At 45.6% G+C, this 23,110-nt stretch overlaps 1 protein-coding gene and 1 long non-coding RNA gene across 8 annotated transcripts in view; one reads left to right on the top strand and one right to left on the bottom strand.

Annotated features, from left to right (window-relative positions):
* The window catches only part of LOC137522359 (uncharacterized), a 38,336-nt gene extending 27,504 nt beyond the window's left edge, over nucleotides 1-10,832 (top strand). The window contains exons 2-3 of the long non-coding RNA XR_011022274.1: nucleotides 10,570-10,688; nucleotides 10,769-10,832. This is a non-coding gene — a long non-coding RNA (uncharacterized lncRNA). The remainder of the gene's footprint in view (nucleotides 1-10,569; nucleotides 10,689-10,768) is intronic.
* Nucleotides 1-23,110, bottom strand: part of CAMTA1 (calmodulin binding transcription activator 1) — a 1,857,772-nt gene that overhangs the window by 1,601,942 nt on the left and 232,720 nt on the right. The window lies entirely within an intron of this gene.

The raw sequence follows: 23,110 nt of genomic DNA on the forward strand, positions 1-23,110 counted from the left end.
CATCGTGTGTACCCAGCATAACAATGATTCCTTCCAGTTCTGACAGATAATTTGTCAGAACTGAAATACATCAGTTGCTGTCAGCTATATATCAGTTGCTGTCAGTTATATATCAGTTGCTGTCAGTTATAACTGAAAGAATAACTGATGTGCAAACCAGTTGCATGTGGTCCGGTATTCGTCATGGAGAGAAAACATAACAGCAAAAGTTGTTTAGGTGATACCTTTATGATCTAGTTCTGTATCATGCCTGAAGAAGAAACAAAGTTTCGAAAGCTTCCAAAGAAACCTTGTACAGTTAGCCATTAAAGGCATCACCTAAACAACTTTTGTTATGTCTTCTGATGTGCAAGGCAATGTCCATGCTCTGAGTTTGTATGTTCTCCCGTATCTGTGTGGGTTTCCTACGGGCACTCTGGTTTCCTCACACATCCCAAAAACATACAGATAAGTTAATTGACTTCCGCCTAAAAATTGGCCGTAGACTGCGATACATACACTACACAATACATACAAAAACATAGGACTATGGTAGGATTAGATTGTGAGCCCTTCTGAGGGACAGATAGTGACAAGACCATATACTCAGTACAGGGCTGCAGAAGATGTCGGCACTATATAAATACTAAAAAAATAATAATAATGTCATAAACACTCAACTAATGAAAATAAATGAAGGTGATCCCACAGGAGTGAATGCAATTTGCCGAATTCGCAATTGCAGTTCCTGCAGCATTTCCAGAGCTCTTTTTTATGCTACATGCAATACCGATTTACGATTTTCCTTTTTGTGTAGCTGGCATCCACTGAAAATCGCAATTCGGAATCAGAAATTGGAATTGCGATTTGCACTTTTTGAAGGGGTTTTGCAATCGCAAATGCGTCCCTGGCCCTTAGCGCTGGTTCACACCGGGGGACAATTGTGATGCGCTTGCTGACCGCCGATGATCGGCAAAGGCTAATGCACTGGCAAACGTACCGCATGTAGAGTTTTCGCGAGGTTTTTTTTTTTACATCGATTCAGCTTGAAAGAATGTGGAAAAATTCCCATTCTTTCAAAAATCGCTCTGAAAATTGCTATGCAAAATCCCAATCGCAATGTGAGCTGAGCATTGCGCCCAGGGCCCTATTTACCATTAGAGATGAGGCGAACATCTCATCTCATCTCATCTCATGAACGACGTCACGCTCATGCGCAGAGAGTGCCCGGCAACAGGAGCGCGATCTAGGACGCGCTCCGCTGGGCAGCGCAGGCGTACTACTCCGGGTCATTGCGACCCGGAAGTAGTAAGAGGCCCAGAAGGGTTCGCCAGGCGAACGGTTCGGCCCATCACTATTTACCATAAGGCACTGTAGCCACACGCCTACAGGCGCCTGATGATGGAGGGGCGGCTCACCCCCCCTCCCCTAGCACCTCCCTCCTTCCCTATGTTGAGTCCTGAGCAGAACGTAAATGAGAGTTTAGTCACCTGGCTCTCGGAAATCTACTGACGAGATCTCCCTTCAGTCGGGGCACCACTAGCTGGCTACCTAATGCTAAGGGACACCTGTAGCTACCCATGACTGGTAATGGAGAAGACACAGCTGGGTGAGCCAGCACACTTGTGGTGCAGTTTGGGGGGGGGGGGGGGGGGGTGTTGGGTTTCTGGAGGGCGAAGTTTAAGGTGCCAGGACATCTGTGCCTATAGGCTCCTGTGATGTAAATCCGGGCCTGCTTGCGCCCCAGGTAATGCACAGCAGAAGTCACCTGAGCCATTTGCGCCCAGTAAACTCCAAACTCCCTGAAATAAGCAGCAGAAGTTGGAAGAGAGTCTGTGCGCCTTTACTGGCGGCTGAAGGAGATTTAGAGGGGACCCAGTAATGTGTTCTCCTGTAGCTCCTTCTCTCCAATGAATTATTAAACAATTCTCTGGAATCCTCTCACTTCTTCATCCCCCAAATACAAATGTTATATTTCCAATCACCATAAATCCTCTCCTATTCCTGTTCACAGCTTTGTCATGTAAATGCTGTGGCCTTTTGCTTTTTGTTTTTTTTTTAAAAAAAGGAAAAAATATGGGTCCCTCCCTCGGTGTCCTCCTCGCCCCCTCCTTGATACATCGAAGATTGCAGCGGAGGACGCGACGGCATCTTCCCCAGGACGTTTGTCAGGAATAGATGCGATTGTTTCGCCTGTCCTGTGACAAAAGCCAAAGTTAATGGGCCTACTCCGAGGTCTCTGTTTTTATTAAGAACAAGTGCTTTATGACAAAGAACAAAAGTTGCGTTTTTACAGGAGACAGTTCTCGGTCTTTGCTCGACGAGCCCATTAACTGTAGTTATCTCTTGGAAAACACTGCCACACAGGTACCATTCTCCCCGACAACTTCATTTAAGTGGATTTATAGCCTAATTGTGCAGCTGCTTCCTTGCGAGTCACTTTTAAGAGATGGCTACACCGACTCTTCATAATTTAGTCATGTTTTCATCTCACAACTGTACGATAATTACCGTTGTTAACAGCCAATAGTAAACATAAAAACGGAACACGACACAGCGGAACCTCACGTGGACTGGCCATGAATCATGGGAGTCGTCCTGGACTGTCGCTTTTTATCTAAATGTTTGCCCAGGGATGCGTTAAGACCACGGCTTGGAATTGTAAGCCCCTGTTGTCGTGAAGATAGTGTGGGCGCCATTATACATCATCTTAATGCTAAGCTGGCTTCATGTGGACAATATCGCTTCATTCTTCCTCCACTTTTAGCTTTTTTTCTAGAGAAAATGCTTTTTTTTCATGGGCCTATTATGAAATGTAGAGTGCGTTTTCTCCATTTTATTTCAATTTTTATTAGGAGTTAGCAAGTCTACAAGTCTTGGAGTTGCTTCCGCATTATCTAATTTTTGGGGGAGGTGGGAAAGTGCATGAGGGATCCCCAAAAGCTTGGGCACCAAGAATCCACATATACTAGCTTTCTTAAGGAATGCTGTGCTAAGATCTTCTGTCTAGCGCCTGAATATTACTATTGGCGCCTCATGGCAATTGGTTTCCTGAATGGCCATTCATCATGGTGAATAATTTCCTGAATGCCCACCCATGCTGGTGATTGGCTTCTTGAATGACCGCCCATCATCACGATTGGTTTCCTGAATGGCCACCCATCATGACGATTGGTTTCCTGAATGACTGCACATCATGACGATTGGTTTCCTGAATGACCGCCCATCATGACGATTGGTTTCCTGAATGGCCACCGATTATGGCGTTTGGTTTCCTGAATGACCACCCCTTAATGACGATTGGATTCCTGAATGACCGCCCATCATGGCGATTGGTTTCCTGAATGCCCACCCATCATGGCTATTGGTTTCCTGAATGCCCACCCATGCTGGTGATTGGCTTCTTGAATGACCACCCATTATGGTGATTGGTCTCCTGAATGACCACCTATCATGACGATTGGTTTACTGAATGACCGCCCATCATGGTGATTGGTTTCCTGAATGCCCACCCATCATGGCGATTGGTTTCCTGAATGCCCACCCACGCTGGTGATTGGCTTCTTAAATGACCACCCATCATGGCGATTGGTTTCCTGAATGACCACCTATCATGACGATTGGTTTGCTGAATGACCGCCCATCATGGCGATTGGTTTCCTGAATGACAACCTATCATGACGATTGGTTTACTGAATGACCGCCCATCATGACGATTGGTTTAATGAATGGCCACCCATTATGGCGTTTTAGTTTCTTGAGTGACCACCCATGAGGTTCAAAATGCAGGAGGGTTATGAACAAAAAAGGCTTGTATTTTACCTGCAGATAAGTATGAACCCTTCACAATTATAAATGGTAGGTCTGACCATGCAGGAATTATGGGTGACTGAGTCAGGTCTAGAAGAGCAGGAACAACACGTGTCTGGGGCAGGTTTACAAGGACAGGAATCAATGCTGTCTGGGGCATGTTTATAAGGGAAGGTATTGAGTGGAACACGTAGCAGTGCAGGTGGCAATGACTGGGGTAGATCAGAAATAATAAGTGACTGGGGCAGGTCTTGAAGGGCAGTATAATGGGTGACTGGGGAGGTCTAGAAAGGCAGGTAAGCAATGACTGTGGCAGGTCAAAAATGACAAGGAATTGGGGTAGGTCTATAGACAGGAATTATGGGTGATTGGGTTAGGGACAGCAATGATGCCCATTGTTCTATGTACTGTAGTTGCAATGTCTACCAGGGCAAGAATGATGAATGACCAGGGCACATCTAGAAGGCCTGTGATGATGGTTGACTAAGACAGATCTGGACAGTCAGTAATAATTGGTGACTGGGGCAGTGTAGCATGGTAGGAATGGCAGACGGCAAAAGCAGACTTAGATGATCAGGAATTATAGGTGACTTAGGCAGGTCTAGAATGACAATAATAATGGGTGGCAAGGCTTAGACTAACAGGGCAGCAATACTGTGCATTGAGCCTCCTATTCTACAGACAGTGACCCTTATATTCACCAGCCCTTATTCCATGTGCACAGGCCGAAGATTTACATGACAGGAGTGTATAGGCACAGATGTCCTGGCATCCTAGACTTCTCCCTCTATGAACCCACAAACTCCCACCGATCTGCATCGCAAGTGTGCTGTGTGTAGGTCGCAAGTGTGCTCAGTGTAGGTCGCTACAGGAGTCCCTTAGCATTAGGTTGCTAGAGGGTACCCTAAGTACTAAGTAGCTAGTGGTGCCCCCGACTAAAGGGAGATCCCATCAGTGAAATGCTGAGAGGTGAGTGAGTAACCTCTCATTTATGCTATGTTCAGGACTCTGAGGTGAGAGGGGGACTAAGGGAAAGGAGCGAGCCGCCTTTCCACCATCAGGCGCCTGTAGGCACGTGCCAAAAGTGCCTTATGGTGAATACGACCCTGCGTGCGCACCAATATACCATATAGGTGTCTATCTTTAAATACATAAAGTCTGCATTCTAATGAGTGCTCGGTTTGCACAGAGCAGGTGGGCTCTAGAAGGATGCAATGTTTGTTCTTTATTTCCTGTGTCACATTGCCCAGGGACCCTCAAAATCTGGGGCACTCTAATGCTGGTACCCAAAGGTGCAACTACATCCTGAGCAGGAGCAGAACATAGAACTAATATGAGACCAGCAGGATAGAGTCCAACACTAAGGCCCAAGTTGCCTACTATGCAGAGAACGACTAAGGCCCAAGGCAAGGTAGCAGCGTTGGTCCCCCATGATAGTCTTTTTGGTAGAGTCGGGTCAAAGAAGCTGGCAGCTGAGCCCCTTGACACTCACTAGACCCCCTTAACACCCACCAAGCCCAGGCACCTGCTTAGGTTGCCTTGTGTATGATCCTGCTGTGTCACAATCAGGGGAAAAGGTTTTCTTCCAAACGGAGGGCAGTTGTGATGATTGGTAAAGTGGCAGGTCGGCTACATCTCTCTGGAGCACTCATTGGGAGTAGGGATGGTCAGAAATGCAGATTTCATATTCCGTGGAAATTCTGATTTCCCCCAATGGCGATGACCAATTCCACGAATTTCTGACTATTCTTTTTGTTTTTTGTTTGGGGGGGGGGGGGGGGTCATTTTTTGCATCCTCTGATTGTCCAAATACTTACAAATTGACTCTGCACTCTCTGATTGGTCCAATGCTTCCGAGTTCTGTGAATGAGCATCCCTATTTGGGAGGGACAGTGAGTGACAACCCCATTACTCGTCCCCCTCCCAGAAGGCAATGCTTCTCTGCTAAAGGGGGAGGGGCTTGAGCAGCAGCTGTGAGTCACATGACTGTGCTTCTATACTATAACACACAGGCAGTGTCAGCCAGGAGCCTCAAACTGCAGGAAATTATGGAGCACCAGGGAGTCAACCAGTCCACACCCGGATCACTCAAGGGTGTACAAAGTCCACAGCAAACAGCAAAATGACTGGGTCTCTACCTGGATTAGTGCAAATGCAGCAAAAACGTTAATATACCATAGTAGCAAAACACACAACGTTTTGGCCGTGCGGCCTTACTTAAGTGTTTGAGAAAGGCCGCACGGCCGAAACGTTGTGTGTTTTGCTACTATGGTATATTAATGTTTTGCTGTCTTCTATACTATAACACTCAGGCCGGTTTCACACGAAGGATTGGCGGCAGCGGTGAAAAACAGGCCTTCGGGGATTATTGCGTTAGTACATGGTAATCCCCGTCTGGCAGCCGGCCAAGCAGGAAATGCCGCTCATTTCCTGTGGCCGACACGATCACGTGCGTGGAAGTGTATTGCTAAAAATACGCTTCCGCGCATGTCTAACGTGTGGCGGGTTTTCACGTACACGTGTCGCCATAGACATAGAGCGTCGGGGATGCAGCGAAACCGTCACTTCCACCGCATTGCGCGGTACAGCACCGTACTACCCCAGTGTGAAACTACCCTCAGGTATCTAGCTATTTTCTTTTTAAATTTGCAGTTTATATTGTTGCATTTTTGGGGGCAGGAGTAGGAGAGACAGAGAGGCCGAAAAACCAATGCTAAAAACCGAGCTTTTAGCTGACCTCCGCGCCCGCCGCTATTAAAGCCAATGGTTTGTTTTCAAGCTGTAAATTTCTAAGCAGAGCCAATAATGAAGTGGCGGAAAGCGACATCTTTGTACAAATAAGAAACACCGTTTAGCTTTACTGACAATTTCACTTTAATTAAAAACAACTTACCTTTTTAACTACCGCGTTTCACTTGTATCTCTTTAAATTAATTGCGCAACCATTATTAGCCAATAAAAACAATCATGAAAACGGGACGACTCAGCAATTTATCAGATCACCTTGAAACATGGGATATTGGATGGGCGGTGGTGGAGGATATTTAACAATGGGAAACCTTCCGTGGGAACCGGCTCCAGCTCGCGGCTTTCCCTTTCCAGCCGATTGGCTCCGCACGAAAGGGGAAAAACAACTCTCAAAAAACGAATACCTCTGACCCCAGAGATGGGGCTTCCATAGGGGGTGTAGCCGGAAATCTGGGTGCTTGATATTGTTTTCAACATTAGGACATTAACGTTTTTGAAATATGTTATTTCAACGTTTTAGTTTTTGTAATATTTTTTTGTTTGTAGGTACGATTTTGTACGTTTGTAAGGGTGTTTGTGCAGGGGAGAACAGTTAGGGTAGGGCATTGGTAACGGTGTTTGTGTGTGTTTTGGGGGGGGTTAGAAACCACGCTAGGGGTACTCTGGGAAAATGCCCGGGGTCCAAAGCTTCTTAAAGGACACTTGAACTGGGTGGATCCTCCTAAAAAAAAAATACTTTATTATACCCCCCAAAAAACATAAAATGGTACCAGTCCCAGCAGTGCATTCGGGTCACTGTCACAGATATATACTTTCATTAACTTGCGCATTTCCACCGTGGATGAGCAAGTTTGCGAACCTGTGTATGCCCAGTAAAGTATTGTTTGTGCCCCATGCCACAGTTTTGAGACCCATTACCAGCTACCCCAATTTCACAAATTCCAGCCCCACTACCTACTTTTTACCACCCTTACCACTATGCTACAAATTCAGGTCCCACCCCTTACTACCTTTCTACAGTTTCAAGGCCCACCCCTCTTACCATTATGCCACAGATTTAAGTCCCACCCCTTAGCACCATTCCACAGATTCAAGTCCCACCCCTTGCATATCCTACTTGCATGAGCTGTTATTTTCTACTCCTCCCTGAATGTCACTTCAGAGATCTGGCCACGCCTCCTCTCCCTTATCCAGCCTGTCAGAGCTTTCTACAAATGAACACTAGGTGGCTACGGAGACATTCACACCATTACAGAAAACTCATCAGCTTTTAGTTGTGCATTAAATACAGAATTAGCTGCTTATACTGAATGCACATTGAACATTTAAAGTGAACCAGAGACGAAGCACCCTCATGTATTTTACCATATATATATCAGTGGGAACATTAGAGAAAACACCTACCCTGCTCCCTGTTTCATCCTTCACTGCTCAGCATACTTGTTACCAGCCCTGATAAAATCCCCGACTGAGCATTCAGTCTGGCTTTGCTCAGGAATCATTATAGCTGAGTCTGTGTTCTCTGATGTCTTTTCAAGCCCAAGCCTGCCCCCTTCTGGCTCTGCTATAATGACTCAGCTATAATGATTCCTGAGCAAAGCCAGACTGAATGCTCAGTCAGGGATTTTATCAGGGATGGTAACAAGCAGGCTGAGCAGTGAAGAATGAAACAGAGAGCAGGGTAGGTGTTTTCTCTCATGTTCCCACTGATATATATGGTAAATACATGAGGGCGCTTCGTCTCTGGTCCACTTTAACTATTCTTTATTTAGCACATTACTACATGGATATATTATTGACATTACTATATGACCCCAGAGCAGTGCTCTGCCATTGTCTAAAATATCTTGGTAAGTTGTGTTCACCTGGTATTTCTCCAGTTTTGAGTTAAAAAATCGTATTCTAATTGGTTGCTGTGGGACACTGACTGTAGCACATGTTCTTCCAACAGGCCGGGTGCTGAACACTTGAGGCTTGTGGAATTGTGATTCCTCATATTAGCATTTTTGATTAGCACGCACAGCACGAATCGCTTATCCGTGTCATGCACAGCTATAGGGATTCGCATTTGCACAGCGGGATACTGCAGCGTGCTGTCCAGAATCGCACCGCAGCTCCCAACTTGCCTACGGGAAACGCAGCAGATTTGGGCCGGCCCTAGTGGAGACGGGTCCTAAATTAGAAGCGCTAATAGCATGCAGAAATAATGATGAATGTGGGCAGTTTTGTTTTTCCCGAAATGCAAAACAGAAATGCGAACAAACGCGAAGCTTGCGGCATTCAACGCAAAGCGGCAAAACGTTACAGACATGATATCCCCTCGCCTGCCCTCAGCCTGAATAGCACTACTACAGCCCCCAGGGCAGGGAAGGGGGGGCAACAGAGTTACCAGCGACTGGGGAATGGTAAGTCCTAAAAGTTATCGCGAAAAGCAGAACAACTCTGGCGGGGCTGAGCAGGGAAAAGAGGCCACATCATCCGGAATCCACCAGCAGATGTTTAAGGGCAGTAGAGGTGCCTCTTTATGGAGACGCCTCTGAGTCACACTGATATCTTAATGAGATTTGAATGGTGAAGACGCTTCTGCCAGTTCGGCTGATGCTCCCTGGAATCCATCACATCATTTCAGCGGCCGTTGTGGTCACTATTCATTTAGGCTCCTCGGGAACCGACGCCGCGGCACTGCGAGGCCAAACGACACACACATACGCTGCTCAGCTGTCATTCATATTAAAGATGGCTATTACAGCAGCAGGGACAGATATATTATCTCAGGAAAAAAACAACACATATATAAGTATATAAATGCTTGTTCTACTTACATAACATATGTATTGTACTATCCACGTTTTGATTTCAATGAATTTTATATAGTAAATAAAGAGAAAACTGTTTCAGGCATTCTCCATCTTTACTGCCTCTGACTGAAGCCAATCCTGATGTCATTTCCTCCCTTACTTTTTTTTCTCCTAGAAACTGCACTGTCATATGTAGCTTGCTTTGTAAACAATGTGAGCACAGATCGTATTTCAGCATCTTTTCCCTTCTCAGCCTTGTCACACTGAACTGCGCTCAGCCAATCAGTGAGGAGCAGGAATGTGGGAGGGGAGATAACAAGGTTCCCTCTGGTCGGCAATGTACCAAATAGAGCCAAGGCTGACTGAGATAATCATTATAGCAGAGACATGTATGATTACATTGGAATGCTTTCAATACAGATTCGACCAAGAGACAAATCTCTCTCTATACGAATCTGATTAGAGAGAGATCTGTTGGCGGCCCATACACTGCAGGCCGATTCCCAATCAATTTCACTCTGAAATCGAAGCGGAAAATACGGCATCACAAGGTCGATTTCAGTGTGAAATAGATCGGGAATTGACCTGCAGTCTCTAATCAGATATGATTAAAGAGAGATTTGTCTCTTGGTCGAAACTGTCCTTCATCGCTAGATGTATGGCTACCTTTATGGTCCTTTCATAAATATTCCATTGTTAAAGTGGCGGTCAGATTTTGAAAAGTAAATTAACTACTATCCGACCGCGTCACTCCGATGGGCGTGATCGTGGCGGCAGCCCCAGGACTGCCTAAGTCTTGGGGCGGGGATTTGCAGGAGATCGCGCGCGCATCTCCGCTTGGATGACGGAGCTCAGCTCTGTCATCAGTCTCCCAGTGGCGATCACCGATAAGAGACTGTTAGACGGCAAAACCGCTGTCTAGTTACACTGTGCAGCACTGCGATCTACAGCAGCGCTGTACTGGGGACAGCCGTGTGACACGGTCTTCCCCCTAGGCAGCAGGGAAGCGATCCGCTGTCATAGGCTGAATCTTATGACAGCCGATCACACTGATTGGCTGGCGGGGGGAGGGAGGGAGGAAGGACAGTTGAGGAAAAAAAATAGTAAAATTTATTAAAAAAAATGTATATATATAAAAAATAAAAAGGGGGGGGGGGGGGTTAAGCCCAGGATCCTCAAGTGGTTAAAAAACAAAACCATCTATTTTGATGTCCTCTTTTTCTTTATTATACAGGTCCCTTTAAGAATGATTGTCTGTCGTGTTCCCGATGTGTGGCTCAAGTCATCCAGTGAGAAGATCACCATGACAACCATGAAAGCAGCAGCCATGGCCACTTCCATGTTTCCTGACAGGTAGAGACTGTAATGGAGGTAGAGTTATGCTTTGAAGTGCAGAGAAGTCTGTGTATTAAACTTTAAACTGTTTCACTCAGGATCATCGCAGCAGCTGATTCATCTAATTAGAAGGTTAATTAAACAACATGCACAACAGCTGAGAAGCTTCATGACTCTATATGGAGAGGCGCTGGGGAGCGGAGACAGCTTCCACGCTGCAACCTAGAGGAACACCTCCCAAATACATGAAGAGTATCGGGGGGAATAAGACCACCTTTATCACTTCTAGCCATTGTAGTCCCCCTCCTCAACCACCATTGGGGCCTAAATAAAGGGCTCATTGGGGAATCCCACTGTGCTCTGCCATTTCCTGCCATAAAAGGATGGGATACACTGTATGTTACTTCTACCATTTATGGGTGGTATATGGGTTAGGCCTCTTTTCCACAGGCCGGTTGCGCTTGTAAGTGCTTAGCTTGGGTGATGCGCCGGTGTTCCCCTATGGAATGGCATCTGAGCATGGCAGTTTCCGCCCTCAGATGTGTGTTTTTTTACTGTTGGGTAACACCACTACATGTCACGGTTGGGCGTGCATGTAATTACAGCCAAATGGCATTTGTGGCACCATCTAATAGACCAAAAAAGTGCAAGTCAGTCCCTCTACTTGTTTGCAAGCGCTACACATTATTTTATCTGATCCGCTGTCAAAATTACATATTCTAACTACCATCTGGTTGGTGGAGGTGGAGTAACACAAGACACACAAACACACGTACATATAACAACAACAACAAATAAGATTAGGGGTCCCTCGGTCCTCGGGTTATTGAACGCTGTATGCTTGATTAAGCCCTTGCATCCAATATTTTCATGTATTCCCTATCAATCCTTTCCACTGCTTTTGGCCAGAGATTGGGCGGCCATGTTCCATCACCGAATGTCCAACAATTCATGAAAATCACCGTATCCGAAGGATTGATAGGCCCACAAGATCACGCAATGTATGGGCCCAGGGCCAGTTCTAGTCTTTTTACTGCCTGAGGCAAACTTGTGAGGATGTGCCACCCCCATTTTGGAATGATTGCGCAGCACCCAACAATTTCCTCTGCTTCATTTAATGTTCTCACATGACATGCTGCAGCTCAACACAGTAGCACACTGGCTGTGAGTCTGTGGCAAACATACTGCTCACTCTCAGCCACTCCATTCCTCCTCAGCCAGGACAGCAGTGCCACCTCCTCCCTTTTGCGGGGAAAGCCAAATGAAACACTGCTGCTCTCCTGCCTGACCCCTCCTCACTCACTGTCAGACTCCTCACACAGCACAACAAGCTGCTTTTCCCCAATGCTGCTCTCCTGCCTCCCCCCTCCTCACTCACTGTCAGACTCCTCACACAGCACAACAGGCTGCTTTTCCCTTATGATGCTCCCCTGCCTCCCTCCTCCTCGCTCACTGTCAGACTCCTCACACAGCACAACAAGCTGCTTTTCCCCAATGATGACCTTTTCACCTCGCTCTCCTCTTATGGCTCCTCCTACTCTGACTGCATGCTGTAATTGTAATCACAGTACAACATGCTGCCCCTGTAATCTCTGCGCCTGATGCAAGTGTTTCACCTTGCTTCATGAGAGAACCGGCTCTGTATTGGCCCCCTTAGAGCAGAACTAGTTGTAATGTCTTTTAGTTGCTTTGCCCCAGTTAGAGTGGGATTTGAACACAGACAGTTCTCCTTGCAGCCGCGTCTGTAGATGAAGGCCAAGGACAGAGAGATTCGAAGACATTTTCACAACAAGGCGTATGGAAACAGAAGACATTATCTGTAGTGTGACTCCAGCACAAGGAGGCCAGAATGCGTAGCAATTACTGTCACAAATAAAACACCATCACATTTCCCACTGATAAGCAGATGCTCAGCCAAGGTCACAGGACTGTTCTGTGTATTACAGAGATGTGGCAGCCACAGATAATGCAGGCCCGTGCCCACGCTGGCTGTTATGGTTATGTGTATCCGCAAGACGGTCCACCATAACAGGATGCTAAGAAAACGAGTGCTTCAACAACAGATCACGGGAAAAACAGATTGCAAACAGTGCAGAGACGGACGCAGAGCATTGCCGCTACGCAATAATAATACTTCCAGTCTTTGTATAAATTGCTTTTCTCCTGTCGGCCTCAAAGCGCTTGCGAGGCAGCCACTCAGCAGGCAGTGGCAGTATTAGGGAGTCTTTCCAGAGAACTCCTTACTGAATAGGTGCTAGCTTACTAAATTGGAAGAGGAATCCATGTCCTGCATTAAGGCCCCTTTCACACTGGGCCAGTGCGGTGTGGTCATTTTACCGCACCCCACTAAAAGTCTATAGGGACACATCCTGATGCAAGGACAGATCAACATTACCGCGCGGTTCTGCGGCAACCTGAGGCGATGTGCGGTGGACCCAAAGTCATGTAAATCTTATGGCGACGCAGGGATTTTAAAAAATGTACGCGGCGGCGCTGCGGCACGCATGCGCGGAAGTTTATTTTTACAGTTCGCAGTCTCAGTGAAGTGGTAAAAGCTGATATACTTTATTGAAAAAAGCCACAAAAAATGACACAGACAAGGACACAAAAAGACTAACGCGTATAGGGCTCAAAGTCTGCCCTTAACCACCCTGGCGTTCTATTAAGATCGCCAGGGCGGCTGCGGTAGGGTTTTTTTTAAATAAAAAAAAACTATTTCATGCAGCCAACTGAAAGTTGGCTGCATGAAAGCCCACTAGAGGGCGCTCCGGAGGCGTTCTTCCGATCGCCTCCGGCAGCCAGAGGTAACACGGAAGGCCGCAATGAGCAGCCTTCCGTGTTTGGCTTCTCCTGTCGCCATGGCGACGAGCGGAGTGACGTCATGGACGTCAGCCGACGTCCTGACGTCAGCCGCCTCCGATCCAGCCCTTAGCGCTGGCCGGAACTATTTGTTCCGGCTGCGCAGGGCTCAGGCGGCTGGGGGGACCCTCTTTTGCCGCTGCTCGCGGCGGATCGCCGCAGAGCGGCGGCGATCGGGCAGCACACGCGGCTGGCAAAGTGCCGGCTGCGTGTGCTGCACTTTATTTGATGGAAATCGGCCCAGCAGGGCCTGAGCGGCAGCCATCGGCGGTGATGGACGAGCTGAGCTCGTCCATACCGCTAAGATGGTTAATCATAGTCATACACATTCTAAAAGAGGCGGGGACTTTATAGCTGAAGGAGAGGGGAGGGAGAAAACTCACACCCACTCCATCAGAGAAAGGCCGCAACCTCTTAAAGGAACACGATACATATTATAATAAACATTACTAGATTGAAATATCACATGATTACGAAAATACAAAAGATGTAACCACATTGTTAAAAAACATCTAAAAGTTAAAATTACATACAAAAAGTGTAAATATAAAGAGAAAGATGACTGGCAAATAAGAAAAGAGGAGAAAGAAAAACTTTCCTAACAGTCATATATTAAACTGATGTCCCACCGGGTATTGAGGCCATCGGGGGAGCGGGTAGAGAGGGAATTGAGTGGTTTGACCAGGGTCTCCAGGGCCCCTTCTGACCTCACCTCCTCCGAGCGTCGGGCTCTTAATGAATTACATGGTGACCCCAACATTGTTATACGCTCGGCGGATAAAGGTGGGGCTGTGGTGGTCCTGGACGCCACGGACAACAAAACGGAGGCCTTGAGACAGCTGGGGGATGGGAGTGTGTATCTACCCTTGACTCACAATCCTACTCAGGATTATCTTTGTGATCTTCGGGTGCTGCTGGAACGCGGGGTGAACATGGGAGTACTTACTATGCGACTCTCCGAGTTTTTATGCCCAACGCACCCTGTTCTCCCCGTGTTCCACCATCTCCCGAAGATTCACAAACCGGGCGTTCCCCCGAGGGGCCGAACTATTGTTGCTGGTATCGGCTCCTTGGGTGAGCGCCTGGGTGAGTGGGTGGACGCACACCTCCAGCCCCTAGTGTCGAGACTCCCGGGTTACCTTCAGGACACCCGACATGTCCTCTCTAGTCTTGATAAGTTCAGGTGGAATAGTAATTTCCGATTAGTGACCCTGGATGTCACTTCATTATATTCATCTATTCCCCATGCACTTGCTTTACAAGCATTGGAATTTCACCTTACCACATATTCTTCTTTTGATTTTTTATTAGTCTTTTTTGCTCATGGCAGTTGACTACCTTCTCACGCACAATTTTTTCGTCTTTGATTCTCAGTTTTATCTCCAGAGATGCGGAGCTTCTATGGGGGCAAAGTTTTCCCCCTCCCTGGCCAACCTATACATGGGTTGGTGGGAGGAGCTCCGCATCTTTGGGGATGATAATCCTTTTGCCTCCCATATACAATGGTATGGCAGGTATATAGATGATTTGTTGTTAGTGTGGGAAGGTCCTCCTGATACTTTGGACTCATTTTTGAATTATCTAAATGACAATTGTTTAAATTTAATATTCATAATGAATACTCATGCATTTTCGATTGATTACTTAGATCTCACTTTAATAGGTGATCCAGTGTTACAGACAATCTTCACTTGCACTTTTCGGAAACCGACATCGGGTAACTCGACACTTTTAGCAAATTCCTGTCACCCTAGACATACCATTAATGCTATACCAACTGGCTAATTTGTTAGAGCAATCCGTAACTGTTCCACCATGGAGGGCGCAGATAGGGAGTGCAGTCTGATTGAGTGTAGGTTACGGCAGAGAGGTTACACTGACAGGCAATTAAAAACCAGTCGTAATAAGGTGGCCAAAAAAACCAGGACAGAATTTCTGGACAGTAATAAGGGCAGACGTAGACAAATAGAGAGGGGTACTGTTACTTTTGAACAGAATATAGTTTAGAATATAAGAATATTGATATCATTAAAAAATACCTTCCAGTTTTACACTCTGACCCTAAGTTGAAGCAGGTCCTTGACAGAGGGTGCCGCTTTTCATCCCGTAGGGCTCGCACTTTAGGGTCCCTTTTGTCCCCCAGTCTTTTTAGGTCCCCGGCCTCTATACGCACTCCGACTTGGTTAAATACAGTAGGATCTTATCCCTGTGGTTTCACCACGTCACTACTGTAAGTGTCATCACAAAGGATCCTGCATTTTTTCATATACAACTAATAGGTCTTTTCCCATTCTACAGTACATCAATTGTGACACTAAACATACAATTTATGTAATTTCATGTACCAGTTGTCGCATTCAGTATGTGGGGTGCACCACCCGCAATCTTCGAGCGAGGATAAGTGAACACTACTGCGCGACTAACTGGAACACTTTTAAAAAATCTGCTGTTTCGAAACATTTTGAGAACTGTCACAATGGGAATATGACCACTTTTAAATACCAGGCAGTAGAAAGAGTGGTCTCTCCAATCAGGGGAGGCGACCATCAGAGGCTTCTCCTTAAACGGGAAGCCTTTTGGATTCACCTCATGGGTACCCGCTCCCCCGATGGCCTCAATACCCGGTGGGACATCAGTTTAATATATGACTGTTAGGAAAGTTTTTCTTTCTCCTCTTTTCTTATTTGCCAGTCATCTTTCTCTTTATATTTACACTTTTTGTATGTAATTTTAACTTTTAGATGTTTTTTAACAATGTGGTTACATCTTTTGTATTTTCGTAATCATGTGATATTTCAATCTAGTAATGTTTATTATAAGATGTATCGTGTTCCTTTAAGAGGTTGCGGCCTTTCTCTGATGGAGTGGGTGTGAGTTTTCACCCTCCCCTCTCCTTCAGCTATAAAGTCCCCGCCTCTTTTAGAATGTGTATGACTATGATTAAGGGCAGACTTTGAGCCCGATACGCGTTAGTCTTTTTGTGGCCTTGTCTGTGTCATTTTTTGTGGCTTTTTTCAATACAGTATATCAGCTTTTACCACTTCACTGAGACTGCGGATCCTCCTTCGTTTGATGTTACCTGTGGCTTGGCCCACCTGATCCTGCACCGGTGGAGTGGTTTCCTGGGGGTTTCAGAGCGTTTGGTTTACTGTCTACATATTTTTACAGTTCATCTGCTCTGAAAGCTGCCGTTGCCATTTATTACATAGCTGCTGTATTTATATATTAAAATCTATCTAGTGACCAGTCCACTTCTCAGCTCTTTCTTCTTCTTCAGCAGAGAGAGCTCATATTTAGCACAGCTAGGAAAGTAGCAGACAAAGGAATGTAAACAAAAGATACTGTTATCACCTCGGCCAGAAGCTGCCCACTGAAGCAAGGAGCTTTCCACTGAAGAAAAAAAATACTGTGTGTAACTGTTTGAATGATGTTCTGCTACTTTTTTTTGTGGTAGTAGATTTTATTTTTTAATCAATCTTTTAGAGCAGAGAGGAAATGTTGAGTGTCTTACCACTTAAAAGGGAATCTGAAGTGAAAATAAACTTATGATATAATGATTTGTATTTGTAGTACAGCTAAGAAATAAAACATTAGCAGCAGGGATATGAGTCTAATATTTCCAGTACAGGAAGAGTTAAGAAACTCCAGTTGTTATCTATGCAAAAGAACCACTGAGCAAAGTGGCAGAGAGCTCTGTCTTCTGAAGCTCATCTCAACTGTCTGTCACTGTATTTTGTTTTTGTTTTTTTCTGCAGAGGACAGTTCAAACGTCCATTAGCCTGCTTTTTAAAATTATTTAGAATGCTGAGTGTATTGTTATGTGTAAACTGCAAATATTAGAGAATGATGCAATGTTATAAAAAAGCTATGTAACTGAAAATATAAATATGAGGCACTTTTCTATGCTACTAATGTTCTAGTAATTATCAGTACTACACAATCAATTCATTATATCATCATTTTTTTTTTCGCTTCAGTGTCACTTTAAAGAGAAACTGTGACCATGGATTGAACTTCATCCGAATCAGTAGCTGATACCCCCTTTCCCATGAGAAATCTATTCCTTTTCACAAACGGATCATCAGTGGGCTCCGTATGGCTGATATTGTGGTGAACCCCCCCCCCACACACACACACACACAGGAAGCTGTGAAGACCATCGTCCTGGCAGTTTCCTGTCTGTGAACCTCATTGCATTGTGGGAAATAGCTGTTTACAGCTGTTTCCAACTGCCAAAAAAGCAAGCAGCAGCTACATCACCTGCCAACAGTAAAAATGTCACCATGTAATACATGTCAGAATGTAAATCAGGGAAAGGAAAGCTTTTACAATAGGGCAAACACTGACTAAATCATTTATACATAATTATTGTAAAAATGAAGCTCTTTTTTATTACATTATTGTCACTGGAGTTCCTCTTTAAGCCTCTAGAGCAGAGTGAGAGCTGCTGAAACAATCGTTTCCTGGCGTTGCCTCCCTCCTCTGATTCCCTATTAGTTTCTCCAGCAGTCTATTCCCCGTGTGAAGCGATGTTCATCATCCTTCTTAACCTCTCTGAGCCTCTGCGCCGGGACGCTCACCGTGCCTCTCTCCATTTCACAATTGCATTTGGGTAGAGAGTAGAAACACCATTAACCTCGCTGCTTATGTGTATGCATGGCAGAGACTGCTCAGCTCAACAACTCCTAATGTTCATTTACATCATCTCTGCTTTCCCCGTCTTATTACGCTGGAAAGCCATTATACGTTACCTGGCGGAGTGCGGTCACCGAGATCACACAACTCCAAGAGAGAACCTGCAGCAGGCAGAGCAGGGAGGCTTCAATGGCAAAAGAGCATGTGCCTGAGACCTAACAGGGATGATAGCCCAGCGGATATCGGGATACAGCTGATGGTATCATTATTTACCCCCCTGGAGTCCTGAGATGACAATTCAAAGGAAAACACCTTAAATAAAGCGGACCTGAACTAAGAACTTCATGTCTGCTCTAAAAGATAAGCAACAGCATAATAACCTTTAAAACAAAAACATTTCTTTGTTACAGCTGATACAAATACTGCAATAAATCTGCAGTGAGTTTACTTCCTGCTTTAATGGAAGCAGACAAAGGGCTAACATCCTGTGTTTACAAATTAGCTGCTCTGCCATGTCAGAGGACATTCCTGAGCTGATGCACCTGAGAGATCAAATTACAGTCACAGATGAGGGGGAATTAGGCTAAACTCCCTAAATACATACAGGGTGCGTTTCTCTATGTTTTCCTTCAGTCCTGTGCAAGAGTTCAGGTCCACTTTAACCCCTTCTAACCCTATGGCCTTTTCCGCGGATGTAGTCTGACACAGGAAAACTGGTTTTGGCTAGATGGCGCCTGGCAGCTCCTTCAGATCAATGTATCGGACTACGACAACACTTTGATCACCGCCTGCTGGCTCCACCCTCCACTGCTGCACCAAGTCATATACATATTATGTGGGTGCAGTTTTTGCTGTCACAAGGGGCGTCACCTAAAATGTGTTTCCTATGCGCAGGGGCATCACTATCAGCAGAGCAAGATCATCCACCAGGCAACATAGGCATGTGCTTGGGGCCCAGTGGGGCCCACCTGCCACCTTCTCTGACCTTTCTACAATTCAGTTAACAAAAAGACCACAAGGGGGCTCTAAATCTACTACCTAGCCTAGTGCCCCATTATATCTTAATCCATCTCTGACAACCAGTCATGGGGAGCCCAAAGGAAAACATTGATGCTCCTCCCTCAACATTCACACTCTTTTCCCCCATCTCCTATTGGTGACCCAACTGCCAGGGTCGTAGAACAAGTGTGGCCAACGTGATCCTCCGCCCATAATAAATGTGTCCACACCCACAACTGAGCTGGAGGATGGTCCTCCCATATCGGAGGAAGGGAAAGTTCTTGGGGGTCTCCCAAAGCGTTGAGTCCACTATTGTCGCAGGTTATGTACCCCCTATAGCAGAGATGCTTGTGAGCTTCTTTTAAAAATTAGCAAGTCAAAATGATCTACCTGTGTACAATTTTAAGAGCACCATTGTATATACAGAATGGAAAATGTAGTGGGGTCGGGATCTACCATGAAGTCCTTCGCGATCTACCGGTAGATCGTGATCTACCCAAAGGGCACCCCTGCCCTATAGTTACACCTCAACCTATGCAAAAGCATACGCAGACGAATGCACGGTATTCACGCAAACACACTGGCCTCAATTCTGGAAACTACATGAGGTGAATATTTGTTTGTGGTTAAAATACCTCATGATGTATTTTCCTTTTTTTTTTTTTTTTTAGCAATTATGAAAGATTTTTCTCCATTTTCAAACATGAGGTAAAACATGAGATAATAGTAGTCATTAATTGTCTTCCATAAGTTGGATAGTCTCTGGAAGATTTTTATTTTCTTTTTTTAGGGAGAAGGTGTATTTGATTATGTAGCAACCTATGAAAAGTAGATTTATAGGCATCCCTTATAAAAAAAAAATCCAGTAAATATTTGGAGTTTTATCTCTCCTATTACAGCCTGAATAGGAATGGCACTAAAACAGCTAGAGGAACTCCACTAAAAACTGCAAAACGCATACAAATTGACTTTACCTCCAGGTACAGGCAGGTCTTAAACTGATCGGTAAATTATGTGCTAACATGCCCCCTAATTTCCATGAGAATAGCTATTTTCGGTACAATTAATGCAAATTACCTCATGAATTACCTCATAATTTACCTCATGAGGTAAAACATGACTAAAACCTACCAGAATTGCTAAATGACATTACCTCATGAGGTAAATGTTAGATAACTCTACCAGAATTGAGGCCATTCAGTGTCTACGAGCGCTTACAGATTCTGATGTAAAACCATCCTAAACATCACACGTTCCCTCTCTAAAGAGAAGTGTTTATTTTCCAGCATAGAAACATGCATTAGCCACTTTGCCAATTTCCAGATCTTAAGGATCCACTTAGCGCCAGTCATCAGCCATTAGTATTCTTATCAGCCACGGAGGACTTTCTACCTTTCAGTTAATTCCTCTCTGTATGTCATCTTCAAAGCAGACTATGAAACCCGCGCAGGAAGCCTCCTCTGAAGTTCTGAATGGCATGCAGATAAACAGCCTGCGGGGACGGCCCGCCTCACCGCACATGTGAAGCCCCGCCTTTGATAAGAGACCCACATTGAAGATTACAGGCCTGACTTGTCAAACGATTTTATGTTAAAATGTTGTAATCAGGCAATACAAGAAAACGATTCACTAAGTATCTCCGAATCGTTTCGTGACATGAGTATTTAGGCTGCTTGCACACCAAGACGTTACAGGCGCACGTTAGTGCGCCTGTAACGCTCCCCCAACGCACAGCAATGTAACACAAGTGGGCTGTTCACACAGCCCACGTTGCGTTACATGTAACGCTGCACGTTCTGTGCAAAGTGCAGCATGCTACGGCGTTGGAGCGGCTATAGCCGCGTTAGACTGTTTGCACATGCGCAGTGGGGGGCGGAGGAGGCGGGGAGAGCCAGCTACAGTAGCCGCGCACATGGCTACTTAATATTCACTGCACTGGCGGGCGCTGATTGGCCGGCGGGACCACGTGATGCGGAGTGTCTCGCTCCGCATCACGTGGTCCCGCTGGCCAATCAGCGCCACTCTGGGAGATATTATGGGCATCGAGCAGCCTAACGCGGCTCACTCTACCGTCGGCTTTTGCAGCACCATACGTTGTGTTAGGTGCACGTTATGCGACCTTAACGTGCCACCTAACACAACGTCTTGGTGTGCAAGAAGCCTTAAAGGACAACTATCGTGGAAAAAATATAAAATACATACAAAATGTAGAACTCTCCCAGAGTTAAAGAGAATCTGTATTGTTAAAATCGCACAGAAGTAAACATACCAGTGCGTTAGGGGACATCTCCTATTACCCTCTGTCACAATTTCTCCGCTCCCCGCCGCATTAAAAGTGGTTAAAAACAGTTTTAAAAAGTTTGTTTATAAACAAACAAAATGGCCACCAAAACAGGAAGTAGGTTGATGTACAGTATGTCCACACCTAGAAAATACATCCATACACAAGTAGGCTGTATGCAGCATTCCTTTTGAATCTCAAGAGATCATTTGTGTGTTTCTTTCCCCCTGCATCTCTCATGCACTGAAGTGTCAGGCTGCTCTTTTCTTCCTTCAAACAGCTTTGTCCTTGTCTGTAATTCCTCACTATGTGAAAGCCCAGCCAGCTCAGAGGACGATTTATCCAGCTTGTAAAAGATAAGAGAGAAGCTGCTCTAATCTAAATAACACACAGGCAGTGTGCAGAGAGGGGCCTGGAGGGGGGAGTGCATAGCAGAACCACAACACTGAAGAACTTTGGCAGCCTTCCAGACACAGGCCGACAAGTCTGACAGGGGAAAGATACATTGATTTATTACAGAGACTGTGATAGTACAAAGTGCTGCAGTAAGCCAGAACACATTAGAATAGCTTTTGGAACTTGTAGGATGAAAAAAAACAGGATGCAATTTTTGTTACGGAGTCTCTTTAAATGCACTGTATATTACTTTTTTCCTATCTCCCTGTCACTCACAGTAGCTAGAGAAATATAACCAATCAGGTTTTGGGTTGGTCTATCTTCTCTTGGGGGGAATGTCAGGTATTTCTTTATTTAAAAAAGCACTTGCTAAAGAGGACTTGCTCGGTCCAATTACCAAAATTATATGCAGCGAGTAGGGAAGCTGACAGCATCTTTGTACAGGTCATTTACAGTGAGTGGTTTTGTAAACCATGAATTTAATAACGACAATCTCCTATTAGGAAATGGACTAGTCCAAAATTAGCAACATGGTAAAAAAGTCACAGCAACACAGGAAAAAGTAAATTATTGTCACGCCGGCTCATGATGCGGATAGCGGCGCAGCCGCCGCTTCCGCATCTGGCGTCACGGCCACTCCCGCCGCGGTGTCTCCGGGCCTCTCGCCGGTGTCAGGGAGGTCCGGTCTGCTTGAGGATGTGGGCGAGCGTCAGGCTCGCGTGCGCGCGGATCGCCGCCGCACTTATTCGTTTAGGAGACCTGTCAGCTGACTTGGTGGTCAGCTGACAGCTGCATGCCCAATCCTGCTTCCTGATTGGTTGGGCTTCTGGGTGGCGCCGTTGAATGGTCCACACTATATCAGGACCTGTTTGTCATTTGCTCTTCGTCTGTTGTTGCGAAAACTTCACAGTGATAGCTCTCAGACCTTAGTCAGATCCTGGTGTGTTTGATCCGGCAGGACCCCGGGGATTCACACATAGCTTAGGATTATTGCTATATTTATATTGTATTGATTATTCTGTGTATGACTCTTTGCCTGTATCCTCTGATTACTCTCTGTGCTTCCTGATTCTGTACCTTGCCTATCTGATCTGTTGCCGACCCTCTGCCTGAATACCGACCTAGATTTCTGCCTAACGATTCTGTACCTTTGCCTGTATACTGACTGATTCTGTCCGACGATTCTGTACTTCTGATTGACCGATCTGTTACTGACTTTTGCCTGTACTCCCCCTCTCTGTTCGTGATAGCCTGAGCAAGGGCTATCACT

This window comes from Hyperolius riggenbachi, chromosome 6 (genome assembly GCF_040937935.1).
Source record: "Hyperolius riggenbachi isolate aHypRig1 chromosome 6, aHypRig1.pri, whole genome shotgun sequence".
Classification (NCBI taxonomy): Eukaryota; Metazoa; Chordata; class Amphibia; order Anura; family Hyperoliidae; genus Hyperolius; species Hyperolius riggenbachi.